This window comes from Xenopus laevis, chromosome 3L (assembly GCF_017654675.1).
Source record: "Xenopus laevis strain J_2021 chromosome 3L, Xenopus_laevis_v10.1, whole genome shotgun sequence".
Classification (NCBI taxonomy): Eukaryota; Metazoa; Chordata; class Amphibia; order Anura; family Pipidae; genus Xenopus; species Xenopus laevis.
The window spans coordinates 145,592,673-145,598,776 of NC_054375.1; the positions used below are offsets into that span (position 1 = coordinate 145,592,673).

The window sequence follows — 6,104 nt, forward strand, 5'->3', positions numbered from 1 at the left end:
GTTGAAGTCCTGAAGCCACTGAAAGACCCGAAGCCACAAAAGGAGCCCAAGTTGAAGTCTTGAAGCCACCAAAAGATCCCAAGCCATGAAAGGAGCTCAAGTTAAAATCAAGAAGCTGCAAAAAGACCCAAAGCCATGAACGGAGCCAAAGCTAAAGACCCAAAGCCATGAGCTAATTTCTACTGAACACCAATATGTTTTTTTTATTTTATTAAATACCTGGCCACCAATGTATTACTTTAATACTCAATAGGCCCCTGTCACCCATGTTTTTTTTTTTATAAAAATGGGGCACCAATGCTAGTAAGGGGGGCTAAATATTTTTTAAAAAAACTTTTATGGAGGGCCCTGGCGCTATAGAACAAACAGGGGGTTATGTACAGTTACAATAAAGTTTAAGAGCTTGCTGCCAAAGAGGCAAGAAGATGGAGATCCCTGTCCCATAGAGATTGCAATCTATGGAAGGGTAACTTACAGACACAAAGAAGGGGGTATTAAAGACATACTGACACCAGGAAATTAAACTCTTTTTTACATCTATCATAATATTGCCTTGGAAAGCTACTTATAACTTTGCCATAAAGTATTTGCAGGATGCTTTTACATTGCCTGTCTGGTGTTCCATGTTCCTATATGAGTGGGCTGCATCAACACGACCAATAGGTAACTTTGGAGGAATGAAGTCCGTTTAGGGCTGACATGGGGTTAGGCAGGGCCCCCCTTCCCCCCAGGTGTAGCCTAGCCTCTCACTCCCCAGCCCCCAGGTAAGAACAATGGAGGGGGCTAACAGTGGAGGGAAAAAGAGGAGCGGGCTAGGGAAGGAGACAAGGGGAGGAGTGCTGGTTTGGAAGGGTTTAGTAACTTTTAATGTACATTCATATTTTTAAGCCAAGGCCGGGGCCGGTATTACAAATTTACCGGCAATGCAATTGCCGGTAATTTGTAATACCCTTTAAAAAAAGCCCCTGGCCTGCCCCCAATTCGCAAAGAACTTACCTTTTTTCCAGTGATGTGCAATGTTGCTCCGCCCCTTTTGTGGCACACCGTGTAGCTCCAACCCCTTTTACCGTCACGGACCGCCCCCTTTTGGTGCCCGCCCCCCACTGGCCGGTAACATTTTTTAATAAAGGTGGCAACCCTACTTTAAGGGGAACTCCGGCATCCAAACCAAAATTTGATAAAGAGGCCCACATAACACATAAACCAATAATATGCCTATCACAGTAACCGGTTTCTTAAAAAAGTGAATAAATGCCATTTTCTATGCTGTAATGCAGCTGTTTAACAGTTCTTCTCTTTCTGCATCATTTAAAATCCTGGCAGGGAAGGAGGGAATAAACCACTGATGTTACAAATTGTAACAACTTCTCCACAGCTTACAGACCCCATGCAGGAACTACATAACTCACAATGCATCGCACTGTGATGTTCCTTTCCTTATTGAAACCATGTGTGCAGGGAATTGTGGGGTTTGGAGGATGCAGGCTGAGGACAGCTGACTGCTGATAGAAAGTAACAGAAGTCAGCCAGCTCAGCAAAGTAGCAGGAGACCAGAGGGCTAGGCTTAGAGAACTGTCAGAAACCATTAAAAATCATGAAAAGTCTGCATATTTTTAATTGTATATTTTAAAGTTGCTTGAAATTATGTTTACTTTTCAAAAATCTTAAGCTATGGTTTTATGGGGTCCCCCTTTAAGTGTTAAAAGTGTTAAAAACAATGATGCATTGGCCGGGAATCGAACCCGGGCCTCCCGCGTGGCAGGCGAGAATTCTACCACTGAACCACCAATGCTCACATGTTGATACATTTTATAACCTCTACTATTACAATTTCATTATTCATGCATTTTAAAGGGAACCTGATGGGTAAAATTGTTCTCCCCAACCAAAGGTGCGGGCTAGAGCCTGCATTCCAGTTGGGGATAACAGTAGTTTTTTTTTTTTAAAAAATGCCCCCCACCAGTGCTACACTTACAGTGGAAGCTCCCGGTGAGAATAATGAAAATGTGCCACAAACTGCTCAGTATGCGCATGCGTGTGACATCACATGTGCGTTATGTGCATATGTGTGACACAACATGGTTGCTCGCACCAGGAGCTCCCTCCCAGTGTGGATAGCAGAGCGCTGGTGGGGGGCATTTTAAAAAACAAACAAAAAACTATTGTTATCTACTGTTTACCCAACAGGTGTCCTTTAACCTCTCACTCACAGTATTTAAGCAGCAAAAAGACCTGAAGTTGAAGTCCTGAAGCCGTGAAAAGACCCAAAGTCATGAAAGGAGCTGAAGTTGAAGCCCTGAAGCAGCAAAAAGACCCAAAGTCACGAAAGAAGCCAAAGTTGATGTCCCAAAGCAACGAAAGAAGCCAAAGCTAAAGACCTGTGTTCAGTTCTACTGAACACCAATATGTTTTTTATTTAATTAGATGCCTGGTCACCAATGTAATATTTTAATACTCTATAGGCCCTTTGCCACCAATGTTTTTTTTTAAAAAAAATACTTTCTGGGGCCCCAATGTTTCTTTGTAACTTGTAAGGGGGGGTCATGGCCACCAGTGTTTTTAAAAAACTTTTATGGGGGGGGCCCTGGTGCCAATGTTTTTTTTAAAAAAAAAAAAAACTTTTATGGGGGCCCTGGCCCTGTAGAACAAACATTATTACAATAATAAGTACAAAATACAAAACAAATAAAAACAAAGGTCTCTGTCTCCATAGAGCTTACAACCTAAATGGAAGGGTAACTTACAAAAAAAAAAAAAAAGGGATATGACACGCTAAAAACATTGATTGCATTGGCCGGGAATCGAACCCGGGCCTCCCGCGTGGCAGGCGAGAATTCTACCACTGAACCACCAATGCTCATATGTTGTAAACTTAATGTATAACCTCTACTATCACAATTACTCTATTCACACTTTTTAACCTTAGTATTGCATAGTATTTAAGCCATACCAACTATATAGCAGTTAAACTTGCAAATCTGAGAGCAAGAGGGATAATATGTACACATATATATAATAACAGAAAAACAAAAATAAAGACCAAAACCCCACAAATTGCCATGCCCCCATAAGTTGCTCCTTGCCCTGTACCCATTCTGAAAAAGCAGTGTATAGCGAGGTTACGTAATTCTAGCTAATGGGGGCATGTTAAATTCCATTTGGGAGAGGGAAGGGGCCCTTGCAGAGAAGCACTTTTCCTTCCATAGGCTAATTACAAATAAAAATCTCACTTTAGCCTATGGAAGGATAGCTCCTCCCCAAGATTTTTCTTGCAGCAACTCCTCACTAACACCGACATGTTCCTATGGCTTTTCTTAGGAATATGTCAGTATCATTTTAAGCCTAATAGTTTTTTTTCCCCACAAGCATGTACTGAACTTATTTGTGGTTGTACTGCCATCTAGTGTTGTGCTAGTAATTAACATAAAGGGAAATCATAACATACTTACCGAGATTTTCGTTTCCTGGACTGGAACATGGCAGTGGGCACACAAAGGGTTAATCCCCCTACCGGGAGGAAGGCATGGGGAATGACGACTACAAAAGGACTTCCCCCAATCATGGCGCCCAATCTATCTGACTGAGTACAATACCCCTGGGAGGGAAGCCCCTGCCCACTGCCATGTTTAACTCCCTCCAATTGGAGCTCTGCTGTCTCCCCTGGATCAAGTGCCTTGGCATGTCAGATCTCTGTAGTGGGCTCCCTAGCCCAGCCTTCTGGCGTCCGTAGTGATGACTTCCCAGACCTGTAGCATTATAGAGACTGGGATCTTCAGGCTCTGTTCTTCCAACCACCATGCTAGGGATTGTAAAGTTAATTCCAACAAGCATAGGAATGTTTCCACATTCACTGGCACTGTCCAAGACTCCCAAGGAGTATCATAATTTTAAAATTAGCTTTATTTGAACACACTGTGTGGTACAAACATTGTGCAGTGGGTGCGCTTTGACTTACCACACAGTGTGATGCTGATTTTGAAATTATTATGGTCCTCCTTGGGAGTCTTGGACAGCGCCGGTGAATGCGGAAACGTTCCTTTGCAAATACCAATATCGGCGTGAAGTGGCCGACTTCCTGCTAGAGCAGCGTCCAGACAAGAGAACACATATCCTGGGCGAGCTCCGATGCGAACCGCATCTGTTTCTATATTTGCCATTAATTCCGACAAGGTTATAAGCTGATGAGTGTTCAAGTGATGCCTGTCCCATTGCTTCAGGACAGGGATTGCTTCTGTGTCTGGAGCATCCTCGTCTGAATTCTTCTCCATTTCACTGAGTCTATAATAGTGCTGAGTTTTCCCAGGACTAGTTGCCAGGTCTTTCCTGTTGTAGTAGGGTTTGATCTAGAACAGATCTGTCTTACTTGATTCTGGATATATGCAATTTTCTCTTGAGGAAGCCTCAGGAGACCCTCTTTCACGTTGATGATTGTCCCCAGGGAAGAAATTTCCCGAGTTTGCATTACCACCCCCACTTCGCTAAATTGGCTACCACCATCTGAATTTGTTTGGAGAGGATTTGACCGGAGGGGGCTTCGATGAACAGGTCACCAGATATCCAAATATTTGAATTCCCTGTACTCGGAGATAAGCAAGAATCTTGGTGAAAACTCTTGGTACCTGCACTTGGTTTTCATTTAATTATTTGTGTTTTTTTTAGTTATTTGGTTTTTTATTCAGCAGCTCTCCAGTTTGCAATTTCAGCAATCTGGTTGATATGGCCAAAATTCCCCTAGCAACCATACACTGATTTGAACAAGAGGAATATGAATAGGAGAGGCCTAAATAGAAAAATGAGTAATAAAAACTAGCAATAACAATACATTTGTAGTCTTACGGATAATTTGTTTTTTTTAGATGGGGTCAGTGATTCCCTTTTCAATGCTGGAAAAAAGGCACATAATTAAAAACTATACATAATATATACTGAAGACCAATTGAAAAATAACTTTGACTTCGCCATATTATAACATCCTAAAAGTTCATTTAAAGGAGTTCTTCACCTTTGAGCTAACTTTTAGTATGATGTAGAGAGTGATATTCTGAGACAATTTGTAATTGGTTTTCATTTTTTACTATTTGGGGTTTTTGAGTTATTTCGCTTTTTATTCAGCAGCTCTCCAGTTTGTAATTTCAGCAATCTGGTTGCTAGGGGCCAAATTACCCTAACATCCATGTATTGATATTAATAAAAGACTGGTACAGTGGAACCTCAATTTTACATCCCCTGATTTTAAGTTTTCCTTCATTTTACATTGTTGTTTTGTGGTCCCACCTATATATTATGCAGAATACATTTTCCTGGATTTTACACCATTTTTTTCTGTTCCCTTGAAAAACATAACATGAATATTTATTGTATTATATCTACAATTGATCTCTATCTATCTGTAACTTCCTAATTTATTGCCCATGAATACCTTTCACTGATCTAACAGTATATATGCTGTGCCTTTCTAGCTTTCATTTGTATTTTGCCTGACGAAGGGGCCTTGGTGCTCCGAAAGCTTGCAATGTATTTTTATTGTTAGCCAATATAGGTATCACTTCTACACTACTTTTTGTATTTGTTTGTTTTTTATTTGTTAGAAAAAGAAGGGAAATAATTCAAAAACTATAACAATGATAAAATGAAGGCCAATTGAAAAGTTGTTTAGAATTAGCCATTCAATATCATACTAAAAATGGATGTAATGGTGAAGCACGCCTTTAAGCCACACATTGGCCTAAACATGGCACAAAACAATCCATAACCCATATTTGGTCAAGAAAATTGTTCAAAGCAGCTGGAATATCCTGAAGGGTCTGCATTAGTGATGTGCTGGTCGGGCTTTTCCCAACTTTATGTCCTGTGAGTTGCATGGGGGGGGAATAAACCAAAATAACAGGTCGTTGAGGAACCGGCAACTGACATTATGAGCGAATATCAAACTCACAGCCTTTTAAGGGAATAACAAATGAGAAAGTGGCTTGTGCAACTGCTGAGGAGGGCATACCTCCCAACATTTTGGAAGTAAAAAGAGGGACAAAAAAAATTTTCCGCACGTAGCGCAGCAATTTTTTGACCACACCCCTTTCTGTGGTCACACCCCCTAATTACCATGT

General features: G+C 41.1%; 2 non-coding genes across 2 annotated transcripts; both read right to left on the reverse strand.

Moving 5' to 3' along the window:
- Nucleotides 1-1,721: 1,721 nt before the first annotated feature.
- On the reverse strand, nt 1,722-1,792 carry trnag-gcc. Its single transcript has one exon. It is a non-coding gene; the product is annotated as a tRNA-Gly (tRNA).
- A 994-nt stretch (nt 1,793-2,786) lies between these two features.
- On the reverse strand, nt 2,787-2,857 carry trnag-gcc. The gene has a single exon. It is a non-coding gene; the product is annotated as a tRNA-Gly (tRNA).
- Between the last annotated feature and the right edge of the window lie 3,247 nt (nt 2,858-6,104).